General features: G+C 45.2%; 1 long non-coding RNA gene across 3 annotated transcripts in view; it reads left to right on the forward strand.

Annotated features, from left to right (window-relative positions):
• LOC131903662 (uncharacterized) overlaps window positions 1-19,853 on the forward strand; it is a 33,866-nt gene extending 14,013 nt beyond the window's left edge. For 2 of the 3 annotated variants that reach the window (XR_009377558.1, XR_009377559.1), the window contains 3 exons: window positions 2,768-2,914; window positions 17,345-17,543; window positions 19,369-19,853. This is a non-coding gene — a long non-coding RNA (uncharacterized LOC131903662). Of the gene's footprint in view, window positions 1-2,767; window positions 2,915-12,635; window positions 12,886-17,344; window positions 17,544-19,368 lie in introns of all 3 variants that reach the window. The other variant, XR_009377560.1, reaches the window with a different exon arrangement.
• Window positions 19,854-20,479: the final 626 nt, after the last annotated feature.

The following is a 20,479-nucleotide window of genomic DNA, read 5'->3' on the forward strand; positions in this document are numbered from 1 at the left end:
ATATGTAGCAGGGTGTGTGTGTGTGTGTATTTGCATGTGTGTTTGTAGATCATGAAACTAGAAAGGAAATCATGAATGAGGAGGAAAGGAGAGCGTAGAGAGGGTAATGGAGTGCACGTAATTGAAAAGTAGACCAACGGCAGGCAGAAAGGAGACCCATGGGAAGAGAGGAGGGTCTGTGAGAGTGGAGAGTGGGGGAGGAGATGATGGAGAACGAAGTGCTAAGATAATTATATGTGAAGATGCCATAATGAAACCCAGTGCTTTGTATTCTAACTTAAAATATTAAAAAACAAAAACAAAACAGTAGGTAAGGGGCCTTGCCACCAAGCCCGATGACTTCCAACCACTGAACCTCCTGAGCAGAAGGAGACAACTGACTACCTAGGTTGTCCTCTGATCTCTACATGTGCAGTAGGCCTCATGTCTGTAATCTTAGTGGTGAGGAGGCTGAGGCAGAATTGCCATGAGTTCAAGACCAGGATGGGCTACAGTGTGAGGTTCAGATTAGTCTGGGTCACACATTGAGACCCTATCTCAAAACAGAACACCCAAACCAAACAACAACAGCAGCAACACACACACACACACACACACACACACACACACACACACACACACACCCCTTGATTGCCACTACTAGCCTTAATCGCCACTACTTAGACCTGTTCTACAGGAGCAGCCATGGACAACTTATTATTTTACTATGACATGCTGTTAGGGCTTCAAAATGACTCATAAAGAATGTATTTTCTTTTCCTTTATAAAGGTAACAATGTGGGAATAGAAAACCAAGCCCTTTAAACCAAAAATAAAGAGAAAGAAGGAAGGAAGAAATGGAGTTACCACAGGACAGGGCTGCCATGACTGACTGTCAAATCTGTCCCCCAGCTTCCTGGCAGCCGGGACAGAAAAGGAACAAATCCTGCCCCAGCACTCCTCAGAAGGGAAGAAGCCCATGGTTATTTGAGTCCTTTCAACCCCATGCTCAGTTCTCACCTGGAAGCCCACATAAGGACATTGATAGACACAATAATTAATGTTTTTGGCAAGAGCTTTACCGCAAATGCCAATTTTTGTCTGCCATTTCTTGTGCAGGCCTTTAATTAAGGTCAAGGGCTTAGCACCGAGGCAGACATCAGTGAGGGCTTGGCTACCCTGGTTCAACAACTGACTGCAACACAATGTGGGCTGGGAATAAAGGGCTGGTTAGCACTACAAGTGAGGTGGAGCAGGAGCTCAGAGGATCGTGCAGTTATCTCTGAGTTGGGATGTGAAGCAAGCTCTAACGACGGAGGCAGCCATTGGGACTCCATGACTAGGAGTCAACATGGAGGAAGTCGGGGGAGGGGCAGTCTAGGCTTGGTGCACAAGTGCAGGGGCCTTGTGAAATGGAAATGCTTGGCCCGTTTGGAGAATGTCAAGCTGTCTGGAGTTGAGAGAAAGATGCTAATAAGACTTCCATTAAATGAGTTGAGTTTGCCACTTGGACATTTTCTGGTTCTTCCAAGACAACTTTTTTGTTGAGTTAAGCGAAAATGAATGAGGATCAGATGGAGCACATTTCTCTTGAATACACACGGGCTTAACAATGAAGGGGGAGCAAGAACTTGACAGAATGCACCCTGGTTTCTGCCAAACCCAAAGTATTTGAGGAATCACACAGGACGCAGCTCGAACCCAGACACATGCCCGGATTCTCCACCTCCTAATTGCAGCTGCAGCCAGTTACTACGATGAATTGTGTCCATGAACATGGGGTCTGAGTGAGAGGCGTGTTAGAGAGAGTGAATGCTGTGGGGTGGTGAGCTGGCTTCCCCCTCCAGGAACCGGCTCATTGCCTTGCAGGGACAGAGAGTGGGCCAATGCGTAGTTTCTTAAGCTATTGAATCCAGCTCGCTTGTAGAGAACAATTAAAATCTGTTATTTAACGTCATTGTATCGTGTGTGGAAAGAATTCAGCTTCTCTTGTTTCCTACCTCGGGTATACAAAGGGGAAGAAATATGCTTTGTCTCAGGGTCTATTCACCCAGATGGGTACCCAATGGGAGAAGGGGAAGGGAAGAGAGCAAGACCCTACTGTGCTGTGTATTCGAATTCTGAACTCTTGGCTAGAAGACCATGGGTGTTTGAAAACTAGAAGGAACCTGAGACCCGGAGAAGTTAACTGATTTGTCACTTGACTACAGCTGGTCATTTTGGAGTAGGAACTCAAAACTAGAGCTCTGATTCTACCGTTGTTTTTCTTCTTTTTAAGGAAGGGTCTCATGAGGCTCAGGCTGGCCTCAAACTTGCTGTGTCCTTCTTCTCATCCTCTTGCCTCTGATTCTCAAGTGCCAGCAGCCCAGGCACACACCACCTTGCTTGGCTGATGTGGTTGGAGGCTGAAACCCAGGGCTCTGTGCATGCTAGGCAAGTACTTCTACCAGCTAAGCTGTGCCCCCAGCCCCATGATTCTTCTTCTTCATAGAAAGCACATTTCCTTTTAGCTATACTTAGGAACTAAAAAGAAAAGTGAAACATTTCCTTCTAAATATTTTTAAAGATGCGGTCTCATGATGCCCAGACTGGTCTCTAACTTGCTATGACCTCTTGATCCTCCTGAACTCCACCTTCCAAGTTCTGGGATTGTAGGTGTACATCACTCCGTGTGTGTGTGTGTGTGTGTGTGTGTGTGTGTGTGTGTGTGTGTGTATCCTTGTGTCTCTGCCTTCCCAGTGCTGAAATCACAGCCGTGTGCCACCCCACCAACCTTCTTTGTGAACAGACATTTGGTGAGGGCTCAGTGGTGACAACAGGCATGGACACCCTCTGGCATCTGCGCAGACTTGTTCTGAGGGACTGCCATGCAGCCTGTGTGGCCTCAGTGCTTGGCAACCGAGGAGCAACAGTGGCTGGAATGGATGCAAGAGAGGTAAGGAACAGCAGAACAGAGGAGGAGGAAGACTTCGCTTAAGGGGAGGCCTTGGGAGGGCTTTGAACTACAAAAGATGGTTGGCTGCCTGGATCTGCAGCTGGAGAAGGCAAGAGAAAGACCCGTGGATAGGCAGTTGGAATGGGACAGTGAGCCTGGAGGTTGGTTTGGGAAAGCACATGTGGTGGTGGACATAGTTGAGGGAAAAGCGAGCAAGTGGCAGATAGCTCAAGGTCTCAAGTTCCACATGAAGGCTGGTTGGGCTTGACATATCAATGGCTATGAAAGCCCATTGTCCTGAAATTAAAATCTCCCCGACCACTTCTTCCTCCTCCTTTTTTTTTCTTTTTTCCTGAGACAGGGTCTAGCTATATAAAGTTGGCTGGCGTGGAACTCACTTGGCAGACTAGTCTGGCCTCTAACTTGCCCCTTATCCTCCTTCCTCTGTTTTCCACTATGCCCAACTTGAAAATACTGAAGTGCCGGGGAAGCCTTGTATCTGTCTTCCTAACAGTCTTTCCTTCATACATGGCATGTGTGTGTGGATTCTATATTTAATACAGTCAAGGCGACATGCTCAATGAACCATGAGCTTCAGAATCCCGTACATTTCTGTATGTCCTCTCTCCCTCAAGAACCAGGAGATTCTGCCTGATGAGGAGAGTCTTTAGCAGCTCTGCAGCTAGGAGGCCTCAATAAAGACCATGCTGATACAATGGGGATACATAGACTTATGATCTAAAGCAAATCCTGGGAAAACTGTAGACTGTGGTCAGAGAACATGCCTACCAGGCACCTCTGCCTGAGGTACCCAGACCCTGTCAGCATGCCCAAGGTCTTCCTCTCACATCTGTTCCTCAGTTTCTGCTTCCTTCCCTACTGCCTTTTACCTTTTTGCTTGTACGGTCTTACTCTGTAACCCAGGCTGATGTCTTGAACTCAAGGTGTTTTTTTTACTCCACTATTGGGATTATAGGTGTGATATACCACACATGACCTTGACAACACTGTCAATCATTCAGTCTGATGAATCTTACTTTCCCAGTCATTCTTTCATTATTTCTTTTTCACAGGATCTCATGTAGGCCAGCCTGGCTGGAATACTCTATATAACCAAGGATGACCTTGAACTCTTGATCCCCGGCTTCTATGTCTCAGGTTCTGGTGAAGTAGGCAAGCATAGAGGGTAGCTTAGGTAACCTGGTAGCTTTTATTATTTTATTTTTTCTTTTATTGAAAATTGATGTTTTTGTCATACAATACATTCTGGTTATGGTTTCTGCTCCCTCTGTTTCCCCCAATGCCTCCCCACCTCCCCTCCCATCTGGATCCACCCTCTTTCTGTCTCTCTTTAGAAAACAAACAAGCTTCCGAGGGATAATAAATAAAACAAAAAAGATAAAACAAACCCAAATACAAACAGGACAAAACAAACAGAAGGAAAAGAGCCTAAGAAAAGGCACAGAAACCAGATATAGACACAGACCCACTCATTCACACAGTCAAGAATCCCATAGAAACACAAAACTGGAAGCCATAATATACATACAAAGTACCTGTAGGGTAAAAAAGGAGAAAAAATACAAATAAAAAATAATAAAAGATAAACTTAAAAAAAAGAAGAAAGCCCTGACAAAGTATTATGAGACAAAGTAACTCCAAAGATGCCATTGAGTTCATTTTGTTGGCTGTCTACTGCTGGCCTGCAGCCTACCCTTAAAAGTAGTTTCCCAAGTGAGACTCCCTTGAAGAAAGCTACATTTTTATTTGCAAGAGGTTATCAACTGGAGAAGGCTTCTGGGTTAGGAATGTGGACACGTGTCCACTTCTCCTTTCAGCTCTGGGTTCCCATCTGGTGCAGACCAATGCAGGCCCTGTGCATGCTGCCACGGTCTCTGTGAGTGCCTGTGTGTGTCAGTCCTGTGCCGGTGTTTAGAGATCTTTGTTCCCTGGGTGTCTTCATTGCCCTCTGGTTCTTATAGTCTTTCTGCCTTCTCCTCTGAGGTGTGCCCTGAGACCTGAGGGAGGTATTTAATAGACACATCCTGTTAGGACTGAGTATTCCACGCTCTCTCACTCTCTACGTATTATCTGGCTGTGGGTCTCTGTATTTGTTCCCATCTGCTGCAGGAGGAAGCTTCCCTGATGATGGCTGAGGAAGGCATTGATCTGTGAGTCTAGCAGAATGTCATTAGGAGACATTTTGTTGCTGCTCTCCTTTAGTAGAACAGTATTTGGTTTTCCCCTTTGGTCTATGGGCTCTCTGATCTCAGATCCTTGGCCACTCAAGCAGTCAGGTATAGGTTCCTTCTCATGGAGTGGGCCTTAAGTCAAATCAGATATTGGTTGGTTACTCCCAGAAACTTTGTGCCCCCATTGCACTGGCATATCTTGCAGGGAGAACACCATTGTAGATAGAAGGGTTTGTAACTGCTTTTCTCCTTTGGTAGAGTGCAGAGTACCTTCCAGTACTAAGAACACTAGCCCACAGAGGTGAAGGCTCTATGGAGACACCAGCTCTACTTTTCCATGTTCAGTGAGTTGTGAGGTATTGTATTCATCACAGGGCCTTGGTGTCAGTGTGTAGAGAGTGACCCATAGTATTGGTAACAGCCTGGGTTGGGAGTTCCCATAGGACCTCTTTGGACAACAGCTTAATTAGATATAACTCATTCCCAGTACTGGTAGCTTCATTTGGTGACAAGAGATGTCCAGTTGGAGAGTTATTAATTATGAATGCTTGTCCTTAGCTTAGGCTTGTCCTACTAGCTCTTTTAATTTAACCTGTTTCTATTCACCTATGTTTTGCCTCAGGGCTTTTTACCTTTCTTTCATTCTGTATCCTACTTTCCTGCTTCCTTTGTGTCTGTCTGGCTGACTCCTGGCGTCTCTTCTTCTTTCTTCCCTGAGCCTAAATTCCTCCTCCTACTTACTCTCCTTGCCCAGAAATCCTGTCTATACCTCCTCCCTCGCTATTGGCCATTAAGTATTTTATTAGACCAATCAGGTGTCTTGGACAGGCAAGGTAAAACAGCAACACATCATTACATAATTAAACAAATGCAACACACATTTACATAGTTAAACAAATGCGACACATCTTTGCATAGTTAAATATTTTGCAACAGTTGGGGCCCTGTCTCCCCGTTATTTGGCAATTTCATTTAGATTGCCTTCATATATGTATATATTTTAGGAAGCTTCTACTGTATTTGATTTTCATACTACCCCTCAAATGGCCCTTCATTGTAGCTGCTTCTCCCCATATTCACTCCCTCATCCCCCTCTTCCCTCTCTCTACCCTCTTGATTCTCCCATTCCAAGTGCACCCCCACCACCTCCATCCTTAGCTGTCTAGTTCCCTTTCCTAGGGAAACCCATCTGTCCCCCTCTAGTCACTTATTCAATACATCACCTCTATGGTTCTACAGATTGTAGCTTGCTTATCATTGACTTAACAGCTAATACCACATATAAGTGAGTACATACCATATTTATCTTTCTGGGTCTGGATTACCTCAGGATGATTTTTTCTAGTTCTATTCATTTACCTGGAAATATTTCATTTTTTGAACAGCTGAGTAATATTCCATTTATCCCCCTCTTTTAATAATGCACTTGGCACCCTAGGATCCCCCCCACACACACTATGAACACGTCCCTCTCTTAACAACTGAAGATCTCAATTACACTCCTCTCCAAACAATGAAACAAGTCTCTCTGCCCCAACAATCATCCAAAGCTCCTCTTTCCTAGATATTTGCTATTCAGAAGTATTTCCAGTTAAATCTGGGTATGAGAGCAAGGAGAACAATCTGGCGGGAACTGGTTTTGAATACATGTAAAATAAGGCATACTATGTCCTCTGAGTGAACATTGAAGGAGAAGTCCCTATTTTCTGTCTTTTGCCTATGCATAATTGGACATGCATATGATTAAAATCAGATGCATTGTGGGAAGGGACTGGCTCAGTAGAAAAAAGGTTATGTCCTTCAAACCTGTTAGTCAAAACAGAGAAGCAGCCATGCTAGTATTCTTAGCTCCAAACTTCTGTTTCTCTTGAACTCTGTAAAAGGAAGCCCCAAACAATAACCTGGGATCCCTGGAGTACTCTTACTCCTGTGTCATCCACTGTCATTCTTTTTATCTATTAGAGAAAGGGTCCAATGCAGCTCATTTGGTTTGGAGCCTGTAATGTAACCCAGGATGACCTTGGATATCCAGTTCTCCGGTCTCCACCTCCCAAATGCTGGGATTATAGGCTTGTATCCCCACACACAGCTCTTCACTCCTACTGGCCCTCCTGACAGCATGTTGTTGAATTGTATTAGTTCTTTGGTTTTGAACAAAGGTCCCATGCTCCTTTGCAGTCTCTGTGCTCCTTCATCACAAATTTTAGTGAGAGACTTGGAACTTGGAAACACCAGGTCTTGACACTGACCACCAGGAACACTAGAGTTATAAGTGTATGCCGCCATGTCCAGTTCATGAGGTGCTGGGGATCCTAACCATGGTTCTTCATGAATGCTAGGCAAACACTCTATCTACTAAGATACATCCCCAGTCCAACCTTGAGCTCTCAATTCTCCTGCCTCCACCTCCCAAGTGTGGCATGGCTGGTGTGCACTAGCACACCCTGCCCTATTTCTTGAATGCTATTTCCCCTTCAGCTTCCTGTTTACTGACCTCATTTTGTTCCCACACATCTTTCTCCCACCTTTCCAATTTATGTTTCATTATGATAGACCTAGATTATTGTCATGGTCTCCATGACAGCCTCTTGTATCCATCTTGGCCCTGAAAACTGCCCTTGATCTTGCTTTACTGTGGTTCTTGAAATATGCAAATAGCCTGTCCCACTAGGCCCCCTGTGTAGGCCAGAGAGACATTGGATTCTAACAAGATTCCCCCTTCTTTAAAAACAAACAAACAAAGCCACAAAAAAAACTATTTTTTGATTTTTTTTTTTTTTTTTTTGAGACAAGGTGCCATGTATCCTGGACCAATCTCAAACTTTCTGTATAGCTGAAGATAAAACTTCTGATCCTCTCATCTGCACCTCATGAGTGCTGGGATTACAACAGATGTACACCTCCACAGTCAGTCTATGAGGTGCTGGGGATTGAACCCAGGGCCTTGTGCACTCCATGAATGCACTCGGTGTAGTTCTCTGCTAACCGAGCCATTATTGTCTCCTCCCTGTGCCTGTCTCTAGGTCCCCAGGCCCAGACTTGATTCTGCACACCATGGCTTTTTCGCTTCCTGGGCAAGGTGTGTGTTTGGTTGGCTTTCTTTGCTTTCTCTTATTTGGTCTCTGTGCCTTGGCTGCACCTGTCTCCTGATCTGGGTTGCTCTTTCCACCTCCCACTGCCTGGCCTGGGAAGACTTCATGAAACAAGTTCTTCTGGATGTTTTCATCCTAAGCATCTGGCCTGCAAACAAGCACACTGCAGGTGTTCACTAAAATACCGACCGAACGGGAGCTGGGCTTGTGCTTCAGCGGTGGAGCGCTAGCCTGGCATGGGTGAGGCCTGCAGGGCCGTGGTTATTAGCACAGCAAAAAGTAAAAGTGTTGAAGGGACAATAACCAAAACCCTGAAGAAATGGGAGGGGAGGAGAGAAGTACAGGGAGCAGTGGCAGGTGGTGGCCGTGATGGCAGCGGTGGCGGCGGCGGCGGCGGCGGCGGCGGCGGCGGTGGTGGCAGCAGCAGCAGCAGCGCCACCGGCACGATCACCAAATGAAAGCATTATTTGGTTTGGTTTGTTTGTAGGCTATTGACTGTGGGCTCTAGGTCCTCCTGTCTCTGCCTCCCAAATGCTGAAATTATCGGTGTGTGTCTCCACACCACGGTGGGAACATTCTTGACATGTGAGCACAGTCCAAACCACCCCTATGTGAGCTGCATAATCTCATTTACTCTCAGGGGGCCCATGGGCACGTTGCCTGGCATGTGGTGCATATAGGTACAGGCGTGCTGCCGATGTCATGTGCTATCAACATTGCTGTAGTTGGTAAATAAATAGCCACTGTCCCTAGACCACTGTGACTCCTTCTCGAGAACAGTTCCTTGCTGAAAGCCGTGATCCTCCTTTATTTTTTTATTTGGGGGTTTACATGTTTTTAAGGTTTATTTGTAGGGTTCATGTCCATTACACACACAGATGTCAGAAGACAGTCTGGTGGAGTCTGTTCCCTCCTTTCACATGTATGTGGGTTCGAAGGAATTGAACCCAGGTCATCAGGCTTCTAAGCAAACAATTACTGAGCTCTCTCACTTACCGCTTTTTTTTCCCCTTCGGACAGGTCCTCATGTATATGTAACTCAGGCTTAGACATTCTATGTAGCCAAGGATGATCTTGACCTTCTGATCCTCCTGCTTCTACCTCCCAAGTCTGGAATTATGGGTGTGTGCCACCACACCAGGCTGGCTGGCTGGCTGGCTGGCTGGCTTCCTTCCTTCCTTCTTTCCTTCCTTCTTTTCTTCTTCCTTCCTTCCTTCCTTCCTTCCTTCCTTCCTTCCTTCCTTCCTTCCTTCCTTCCTTCCTTCCTTCTTTCCTTTCTTTTTTTGAGATAGTATCTTGCTGTCTTGCTCAGGCCAACCTTAAACTCTTGGGTGTCCTCCTGCCTCAGTCTCCCAAGTGTTGGGATTATGAATCTCACAGATTGTGCAGTTGTGGTGCTCCTTTGTGACCCAGCAATGAAAGGGTTATCTCTGGACATGGAGGAAGGGACAGAAATCTGTTGCTCTTCACCTGTTGTGGATGTCCTGCTACATGGACTATTAAATGTGTCCGTTGTCACCATTGCCCATATGTGTGTACTTGTGTGTCACAGGGTTCATTTTATACAGGCATATTAGATTAAACAAATTTCCAAGGTCACTCAGCAGGCTCATGGTTTCCCTGCCCGAGAATCCAGGCTCCTCCCAGGACTTGGTCAGACTTCCGCCTGCCTCATATATTCTCTGTGCTGCCAAGCATTTTGGTTGACTGCAACCTGCCCCTGTTTTGACATATTCCTCTGCGCTCAAGGTGAGACTTAGGGTAGCCAAGTGTCAGGGTTTAAGAATGGTGTCCTATTTACCCAAGCATAAAATACAACACCAAGCAATGGGGGCTTTCTTCTGGTAAAGGTCTCTATTCCCCTGGTAAGTGTGTGTGTGTGTGTTTTAAATTCAACTTGTTAACAAAATTCCATCTACACAGAAGCATAACGGGGTGATGTTCCTGTCCTAAACACATCATTACTTTCCTTCAGTTATAACTGCTCTCCTTCCAGACTAATGGAGTCCTTTTTCTGCTTGTGCCTCACGGAGGGAGAGTGGGGTTGTGCAGGCCGAGTGCAAAGCGTGATATTTAGTGCTGGTTTTGGACTTGAGGTCCAAAAATGTACTTACAAATAAAAACACACTTCCAAGGACCAACATCTCATACTCGAAAGTCACCTCCCAACTCGGTATCCGCCAAACTGCTTCATGTGGCCATGACCAATTTTCTCTTCCACCAGGAAACCAGGACATTCTCTGGGCTGGGAGCTGTTGTCGTGTCGTGTGGGCCCCCCCCCCCCCCCACTCCAGCTCCTTCAAAAAGGCTTTCAGTTTCTCAGCCTTGCTGCTAGACTGCCGTTCTGGAAGCCTTGAACACTGTGTCTAAGGCCATGTGGAAATAGTAGCTCTCAGTTTTGTTCTGTTAGCACAGGGTCTCTATAGCCCAGGCTGGCCTCAGACTCGCTATGTGGAAGAGGCTAGTCTTGAACTCCTGATTCTTTTGCCTCTGCCTCCCAGGTGCTGAGATTAATACCACCACACCTACTGTACTCTCCATTTGATTGGCCTGTGACATGTCACAAACTAATAGCAAGCTTGCAAATGTTATTGAGTATCTACTGTGTGCCAGATGCTAGTCCAGGAGGAAGGAATTATTTGTATTTCAAGTTTAGTATACATTTTCCCCTGATATCAATTGATTGACTGATTGATTGATTGATGATAGATTATTCTGGGAGTCAACAGGGTCTTCTTGCCCATGCTGGGTGAGTTCTATGCGTCAGACCCTTTTAGCATCCTCAAAGTTAGAGTAGTAGGGGATGATGACCCACATGTAATCCCGGCACATGGGAGGACAGAGACAGGGTGACCAGGAGACCAAGATCATCCTCAGGTACATTGTGAGTTCAGGTTAGCTTGGGCTACATAAAACTCTGTCTCAACTGCCTCCACCCCTCAGAAAAAGAAAAAAACTCAAACAAAATTAAAAATGAATAAAAACAGAAGAAAAATTGTCAAAATGGGAGTATGTAATTGTAAGTAACGGCTCTTACAGTTGTAGACACAAGGGCTATCAGTGTGCTAATGTCTTGATCATTTGGTTTCATGTGTAAATAGTCACATGTAAAGACACAGGAAGGATGAGTGATAGCAAATTCTAGGTTCAAAGAACTGTTTTGTTCTGTATTGGTAGGGGAGAGATATACCACTGAGTCACCCAGGCTAATCCGGAGCTCCTGGGCTCAGTCTCATTTCCTATCTGAGCCTTCTAAGTACCTGGACAAAAGGATTCATGCCATCACACCCAGCTTGAAGAATTCCTTAATTGAGTAAAAAGCGAAAACTCCTATGGGTGAGGAAGGCAGTGTCTTGGTGTAATTGACATACTTTTTCTTTCTTAGGTAAAATAATGACTCCAAAAATTCACTGACGTGTTGTACAACACAGTGAATACATTGCATTGTGTTCTGAAATTGCCAAGAGAGTAGATGCTCATACCACAAAAATGATTAAGTATATGAGGTAATACATATGTTAATTAGCTCACTTGAGTGTCTACATATTTCAAGTCCAATTTTGTTTTTGAGAAGAGTCTTAACTCTATAACCAGAGTGGGCCTGGAACTGTATAACCTAGGTTGGCCTTAGACTTGTAGTAATCGTCCTGCCTCAGCTTCTTGAGTGCCCAGGATTACCAGTGTGCACCATTGTACCTGGATGAAAATGTATAATTATTTGTCAACTAATTGTCCTGGAATTGTAAGCTGAAATAAAGTCTTTCTTACCCTCAAATGCTTTTGTTCAAAATGTGTTCATCACAGTAATAGAAAGAGTAGACGAGAGGCTCATATCTACAGTCACAAGTGATGAGGCCAAGACAGGATTGGTATGAGTTTGAGGCCAGCCTCAGCTATACAGCGAGGTCCAGGCTGGAGCTGGGCTACAGAGAAAGACTCTATCTCAGGAAATTAAAAAGACAAAACAAAACAACAAACAAACACCCCCCCACTCCCCCCACCCCCCACCCCCCCACCCCCCACCCCCCGCAAAACAAAAACAAAAACAAAAAAACATCTGGGAGTGGTGGCCCATCCTTGTAATCCTGGCACTTGACAGACAGAGGTAAGGGAACCACTGCTGCTAGTTCAAGGTCAGCCAGGATTACATAGTGAGCCCTGATTAGTGTAGTTTTGCTAGTGTGTTTCACAAGTAACACAGACAAAAGAAGAGAAGGAGGAGACAAAACAGCAAATATATGCCTCTAGTGTATTCTGGTCTAATCATCCAGGAGGGTGATTTTGCAATTTGAACCTATAGAGAAATGAAAATGACCTTAACTTCGACTGCTAGAGACCACTCTGGGGACGCATTTTAGAATAGGCAGAAAGCGTCGGGTCTTCGGATGCGATTGGAAACACATGTTGTTTGCTGTGTGCGCCTGTTTGTTTCTCCAGCCTGGTCGGAGCTCAGCCTTATTCCCAAGGGTGTATTCAGACGTTAGCAAAATGCCAAGCAGAGAAATGGGAGTGTTTCATGTCTGGGGAAAGGAACAGACAGAAGACAAAGAAATAAAGAGAAGTTTCTGTTGCGGACGGAGAAAGCCATTACTGCCTTCAGCTCCAAACACATAAGCAGGGTGGTGACAGCCTTGGAAGCTTCTGGGCCACCACCTCACGCTTCCTTGGACCTGGACAAAGGAAAAATGTGAGCAGATTACTTTCTGAACTTCAATAATCCTAATATTACAAGGGAAACCATGGGCTGTGGGTGTCGCTCATTCGTAGCAGGCAGGAAGCAGCCCTGGGTTCAGTTCCCAGCACCACATAAACATGGTGTTGTGGCAAAGACTTGTAATTCCAGCGCTCACTTGGGAAGTGGAGGCATGAAGACCAGAAGTTCAAGGTCATTCTTGACCATATGGTGAATTCTAGCCTGGACTACATGAGACCCTGTCTCAAAAACAAAAATAAAAACATAGAATAACCCCCCTCCCCCACAAAAACAAACCTCAAAACCAAAACTGGGTAAACTAGGCATGGTGGCACACACTTTTAATCCTAGCATTTGGGAGGCAGAGGCAGGCAGATCTCTATGAGGTTGAAGCCAATCTGGTCTACAATGCGAGTCCAGGACAGCAAGGACTGTGTAGAGAGACCCTGTCTCAAAAAAAAAAAGCAACGGAAACCCTAAACAAACAAACAAAAAACCAAAAAATTCAACCAAACAATAAAAATTCCAGTAGATGGCTGGGTGGCGCATGCCTTTAATTCCAGCATTCGGGAGGCAGAGCCAGGTGGATCTTTTTGAGTTCAAGGCCAGCCTGGTCTACAGAGAGAGATCCAGGACAGGCACCAAAACTATACAGAGAAATCCTGTCTCAACCCTCCCACCCCCCCAAAAAAAAATCCAGTAGACGAACAAACACTCGTTCTCCAGGCAGGAATGAAAGCTGAGCCCTTTGTTGTGCAAGGTCTGAGGGTGGGCTTAATTTGAATTTCCCTTGCGCCCCTTTTCAGGTGTTTACTGGTCATTTGAGTATACCGTTGTGCCTATGTGTCTATAGGGGATTGGACTCAAAATCATGCAAAATGAAGAAATCTGTGGATGCTCCACGCCGCTGCAGAAAACATGCAGAATTTGCATATTTCTAGCACACCTTCCTTTGTGCTTTCTGTCATCTCCCCTCCCCCAGCTTACCTATAATACTCTGCGCAGTGTAAATGTTAGATAGTTACTACACTGTGTAACTTAGGAAGTAGCAATGAGAAAAAGTCTGTATTTAAGTAGCTCAGAGACATCCTTTAAAAAAAAAAAAAATCTCGCCGGGCGGTGGTGGCGCACGCCTTTAATCCCAGCACTCGGGAGGCAGAGCCAGGCGGATCTCTGTGAGTTTGAGGCCAACCTGGACTACCAAGTGAGTTCCAGGAAAGGCGCAAAGCTACACAGAGAAACCCTGTCTCGAAAAACAAAACCAAAACAAACAAACAAACAAACAAATCTCTCGGCCCATAAGGTGGCTCGTGCAGTGCAAAGCTGGCAGCTTGAGTTCAGTCCCTGTAAACCATGTAAAGGTGACACCTCCACACACATGCTGTGGCTCAGACAAGGCCCCATACAGGCCTTCCCCTCACTCTGTCCTCTTTCTCTCCCATATGTATGTGTATAATGCTGGAGGAGAAGGATCAGGAGTTTAAGGCCTCTCAGAGCTACATGAGATGTTGTCTTAAAAAACAAATTGCTGGGCTGTTTGTGATTCATGATCCACATATGGGGAATCTGCTGATATGGTGGGCCACCTGTGTGTGTGTGTGTGTGTGTGTGTGTGTGTGTGTGTGTGTGTGTGCTTGTACCATGGTGTGCAAGAGGAGGTCAGAGGGCAGCTCTTCGAGTCATTTCTCTGCGTGCATCATGTGAGTCCTGGGGATGGAACTCAGGTCATCGGGCTGGATGGCAAGTGTCTTTATGACTGAGCCATCTGGCTGGTTGTCAGTTCTTGGTTTCGAAGTTGTCCCGCTTATCGGTTTGATGCGTTCAGTGGCTAGTCATTCTTGTCCTCATCAGGAAACTTGACTTATACTGTCTTATTCTCCTATGCATATACCATGAGTGTGCACATACATTGTATGTGTATATGTACATGTATATTGTAATATACTTGTAAAATGTAAAATGCTTTTAATCTTTTAGCATAAAGTCATCTGGAATTAGTTTTAATGTATTCTCTTAATTTTTTTTAAAGTGTCTGTGTCCAGTTGCTCTGGCCCCATGTATTGGAAGCAGCCCCCTTTCTTTCTGAGCTGAAGTGTTGGAGTGTGCTTGTGAATCTGCAGATTCTCTTCTAGTCTGCAGTCTGTGCTGAATCCACACTGTTATAGTTCTGCCACTCTGGGATGTGGGGTATCGTGGGAGCTCCAGCTTGGTTCTTTTCATCCTTCATACTTTCATATAAAGTTTAGAATCAGCTTGTCGCTGCCTACAAACACCTCCAAGATTGCCTGGTTGGGGCTAGGAGGATGGCTCATTGATTAAGAACACATATTCTTCTTGCAGGGGACCAGAGTTCGGTTCCCAAGTAGAATCCACATCAGGCTACTCACACAGCCAGAGCACTCACGTGCACATATCCCACCCCCATATATACATAATTAAAAAATAAATAAAAATCCTGGAAAAACAGCTAGGTGCAGCTTTTTTCAAGGATATCAGGCATTAAGATACTGAGGTAGGAAGGTTGTTCTGAGTTTGAGACTAAACCAGGACCCAGTCTTTGTTGTGGATACTCAAACAGACATGTGCAGATGTGTACATGAGTACTGTACTTCAGTAAAAAGTGCCACTAAATGTGGCTCAGTGGTAGGGCACTTGTCTAGCATGTGGTGGCCCTGAGTCATAGTTCCAGAATTGGAAAAAAAAAAATCTCTTAAGTAATTCAGGGCCGGTGCTGCAGATCAGCTGGTAGCATTCTTGCCTCATAGGCATGAAGCCCTGGGTTTAATAGCCAGCACCTCATAAGCTGCACTTGGTAGCATATCCTTGTGGTCTCAGAACTCAAGACAGAAGAATCAGAAGTTCAAAGTCCTCAGCTACACAATGAGTTCGAGGCCAGGCTGAGCTACGTGAGACCCTGTCTCAGACAAACAAACAAGCATATTTAAAATCAGAAGGCTGGGTGGGACCATCCAGGCAGGCTCTGCTAGCACTAAGGAGGTAAATGCAGAAGGGCCTCTGTGTGAATTCGAGAGTGGAAGTGAATAAGACAATGGAAGAATATTCAGCAGGGTTTGAAGCTCGCAGGTCAAGGAGCTGTTAGAAGCTTTTTTTTTTTAAGGCTAGGAAGTAAGAACATACGAAACAAATGTGCTAAATTGTATTTTTAATTTGAAACAAGGTTAAAGTTTAATTTAAGCCCTGACTAATTTCCTTGGAACTGTGGGGAAGTGGTGATGTTGTAATCTGGATGGTGACTTTAAAAACTCAGAATTCTCCAACAGGAGAGCTGATTCCTGAACTTCTTTCTCTTCTCTTCCTGGGGACAAGGAACAGGTTCCTAACCGATGGAATTGTCCAGATGTGGCTTCACCAGTGAATCAATGACAGTCAGTCACATATGCAAATGAGGGAGCACTCAAGCAGCTAAGGAAATAAACTCGGAGCTAACGTATGGGGGAGCGAGCGATGGGTACTGTGAGGCAACCAGGGAGAAGGAGATGGAATTTTCTGTCTAATCGTTGGCAATTTGGGGGAAATCTCCAAGGACCAAATGTTCTGGAAGAAATTTTGTGTATTAAGAATGTCCCCAAATTAGACCTCTCAGCTTAATTCAGGCCTTCTGGAACACCCCCTCCCCCACCAGCTTTGAGAAGGGTAGTTTGATCGCTTCCTTAGAAATATAAACCAACTGGGTTTTAGCCAGTGTGGGTCAGAGTCAGGGAGAGATGTCTGGCTGGCTAATGCAGCTCCCACTGGGTTCCCAGCAGATGGGATGAACTGCTAGTTCAAAGCTACTTTGTTATAAAGTGGAAAAAGCATGTCATAGAAAGGACTGCAAAGATGGACTGATAGGGACTCCAGGGCCACCTTGACCCCTTTCTCCATTCTGTGTCTCCCTTTCCTATTTGGAAAAAAAAATGCTAACATACACCTTGAATAACATACACCTTGTTGTGAGAACAGATCCTAGTGTGCCCAAGACACTGAGCACAGAATCTGGCATGTAACAGGCCTTCTTCCCTCAATGATCATAATATTATTATTTTTGCAACGCTTTCTGGCTGATGTCATGCTAGACAATAAATGTAGCACCGAGCGGCTCCTTTTTCTAGGTCACTGTGTCCACAGTTAGTGAGCTGAGCCAAATTGCAGTTCACTTGGAACCGGGATTGGTCCTCAGGCAAACAATGGGAAAGAGGCAACTGGGTAAGGAACACTACTGACCTATGGATTGGTCTATCTGGCTTAGGAACCTGGTAAAACCTATGTAACTAGTAAGTTTGGGGCTTGTCCTGCAGACAAAGTAAGTTTCACAATACAGTGGCAAATGCCCTGAAACTTTATATTCTATGTTAACCTATTTCACTTTTAAGAACATTGGCTGGAATGCACTGTTTATTTGATTTGATAATGATGCTGATGATTAATTTTGAGACAGAGTTTCCCTTTGCAGACCTGGTTGACCTTGAACTCACTATGAAGACCAAGCTGACTTTGAACTTGTGGAAATCTTCTAGCCTCAGCTTCCCAAGGGCTGAGATAACAGCAGTGGAACCACCACACCTGGCTTTTGGCCATTCAATAGATCAGAATTTGCACAGTGAAAGACTGGCTTCTATCAAGTTCCCTAGATTGCAAATGAAGAAAATGAGGTGAATAGCAGCCAGACGTGTGTGTGTGTGTGTGTGTGTGTGTGTGTGTGTGTGTGTGTATGTGTGTGTGTGTGTGTGTGTATGTGTGTGTGTGTTGTCCTTAAAGTGAAAGGATGGGGTCAAAAGATGAATCCAGTTGTGTTCTAGAACAGCTGCTACTGTTTCTAGAAATCACTTCTCTAGGCTTTCCTGGGTAACATGTCACTCCTAAGGCAAGCTCTCAAGTGGCAGCCATTTTAAGAGCGGGCCCATTGCTAAGGAGAGGTGCTGTTACCCGTTCCCCAGGGTTCAACCTTGCCAGCTGCATGCGGAAGTCTCCATTCTGGCCAGGCTATCTCTGAACTGCCCACGCTGTGCTTAGGCAAGCTAGCTATTTCTCTAGAATTCATCCTGCTTTGTGTTTGTAGTTCCCGTTCTGGTCAAGTTTACCCCATAAGGTTAGAGAGCACGCCTATTTCCATCAGTTGGGAGCTGGGACCAGCGTGGCCTGTATTCATATAGCCATGTCCTCATTTTACTCGGGTCCTTCGAAATGATTTGTCACTCCAGAGATGGCTGGAGACAGAGGGGCCCTTGGGGAAGAACGGGTCCCTTGTTGGATGTGCTCGTCTTCACACAGCAAGCCTGGGAATAAACTAGGCTGTTTGAGGTAGCATGTACATGCTCTGAAGACATGGAAATGAAAATGTAGTAGGTTGATAAGGGCGCTGGAAGGAGCCAGTGCCAAGAAGAGACTGAGGAAGTAATTGATAAAAGAGTGCAAAGAACCTGAAGGCCAGCGGCCAGCACAAGGCCTGCCCAGGTGGCAGTAGAGGTGGCTTCTGGAGAGGGAGGAAGTCCTGCTATCCAGAGCATCTTCTGGAGAGGGAGGAAGTCCTGCTATCCAGAGCATCTTCTGGAGAGGGAGGAAGTCCTGCTATCCAGAGCATCTTCTGGAGAGGGAGGAAGTCCTGCTATCCGGAGCATCTGTGATACTTGTGGAGGTGTTCTCGGGCCCAGAAAGGAGCATAGATTTGGTTGTTTTTGTTTCTTCTTGGATGCACTAGGGATCTGTCACTTGAATATCTTTTTGGTCATTCTGCAAATTATGTGTGTCTGTTTCCACCTGCCTGAGATTGCTAGGCCTTTAAGGTCAATTGATGCTACATTTTAGACCAAAGCTTGTTTTTTCTGTAGTTTGTTGTCTTTCTTTTCTTTTCTTTTCTTTTTTTTAAATAAATCTTTCTTTTTTTTTTTCATTTTATGTGCATTGGTGTTTTTCCTGCATGTATGTCTGTGTGAAGGTGTCGGATCCCCTGGAACTGGAGTTACAGACAGTTTTGAGCTGCCATATGGGTGCTGGGAATTGAACCTGGGTCCTCTGGAAGAGCAGCCAGTGCTCTTAACTGCTGAGCCATCTCTCCAGTACCCAGTTTCTTGCTTTTCTTTTGACACAGGGTCTCACTGTGTTTCCCAGGCTAGCCTGGATTTCACTATGTCATCTGTAGTCTAGGCTGGCCTCAAATTTGCTGCGTTCTTGCCTCTGACTCAGAAGTGCTAGAATTACAGGATTACAGGTACGAGCCACCACATCGTGCTTGCTTCTTCTCCTCCTCCTCCTGCACTTCAATCTTGCCTTCCTTTTCTTTTGTTGGAGACAAGGTCTCTCTATGTAGCCTAGGCTGGCCTTGAACTCACAAGGGAGATTCTCCCGTCTCAGTCTCCCAAGTGCTGAGACTAGAAGCATGCACCACTATGGCACCCTTTTTATTATTTCTTAATTACATTTATTTATTTATTTATTTATTTATTTATTTATTTATTATTTGTTTGTGTGCATGCACAGGAATGCGTACTTGCTATGGTTCTCGAGAGGAGTGCGGAGGACAGCCTACAGGAGTCATTCTCTCCCTCACCGTGTGGATGTGGGGGTTGAATGCAGGATGCCAGCCTTGCCAGCAGCTGCCATTACCTGATGCGCCATCTTGCCTGCCAAGCCTTTACTTCTTCTATCAAGAAAATAAAACTGGTACACACGTGAGAACCACATCTGATTGGAGGCGAAGGAGGAGCCATCTTTCTGGATCCCCCAGCAGAACTAACGCACTCATCTTTCTCTCAGTGTTCCGGTTCTCATCTAGATGTGTACATGGCACGGAGTTCCTTTGGGGAGAAAAAGCCATGGCAAAGGAGAAGTCATTTGCTAGTTATTACCTTCACTCATTTCTGTCCTCAAGTTGACTTCCCTACTGAAAACACAGCTACCATGTTTAGCCATGCGCTGAGCCAGGCTTTGGATAAACTGTTTTAAGTACATTAGCATTAACATAACTTTAGTGAGGTAGGTGTGGTTATTATTATTATTGTTGTTGTTATTATTGCAATTACTGAGAGTATCTCATGTGGCCCAGGCTGGCCTGGAACTTGCTATGATTCTTGCTGTGACCTTGAACTCCTGGTGCCCTTGACCTCACCTCTTAAGTGCTGGGATTACCACGTCTACTTTAATTCAGTACTAGAGATTGAACCCAGGGCTTTATGCATGCCAGGCAACTACTCAATCAACTGAGAAACTTGGAAAGATTGAATAAGTTGCCTAAGATTATCTAAGCTGTCACTATCAAGTGAGGCAGGTGAGCTTCAAATCTCAACTTTCAAAGCAGTTAGGCAAAACCCCAAAGCTAGACTGGGATCTAGAACCCTCCCTCTGGCTCCTTCCATTCTTAGAAGGCATTGAGACTCTGGGGGTTTTTTAATGGAAATTTCTGCTTCTGCCTGCTGAGGCAGAGAGATGGGCTATTCTTGGTTTTCCCTTATTTGTCTTACAGATTTACCATAAGTAATTTGGATTGTTTATATGCGGACAGCTTTGCAAACAGCTACTGTTTACCAAAAGCTTTCAAATATCTGACCTCACGTGATGCTTACTCAATAACCAGGTAGGGAGGCTTCTGTAG

This window comes from Peromyscus eremicus, chromosome 2, assembly GCF_949786415.1.
Source record: "Peromyscus eremicus chromosome 2, PerEre_H2_v1, whole genome shotgun sequence".
NCBI classification, from domain to species: Eukaryota; Metazoa; Chordata; class Mammalia; order Rodentia; family Cricetidae; genus Peromyscus; species Peromyscus eremicus.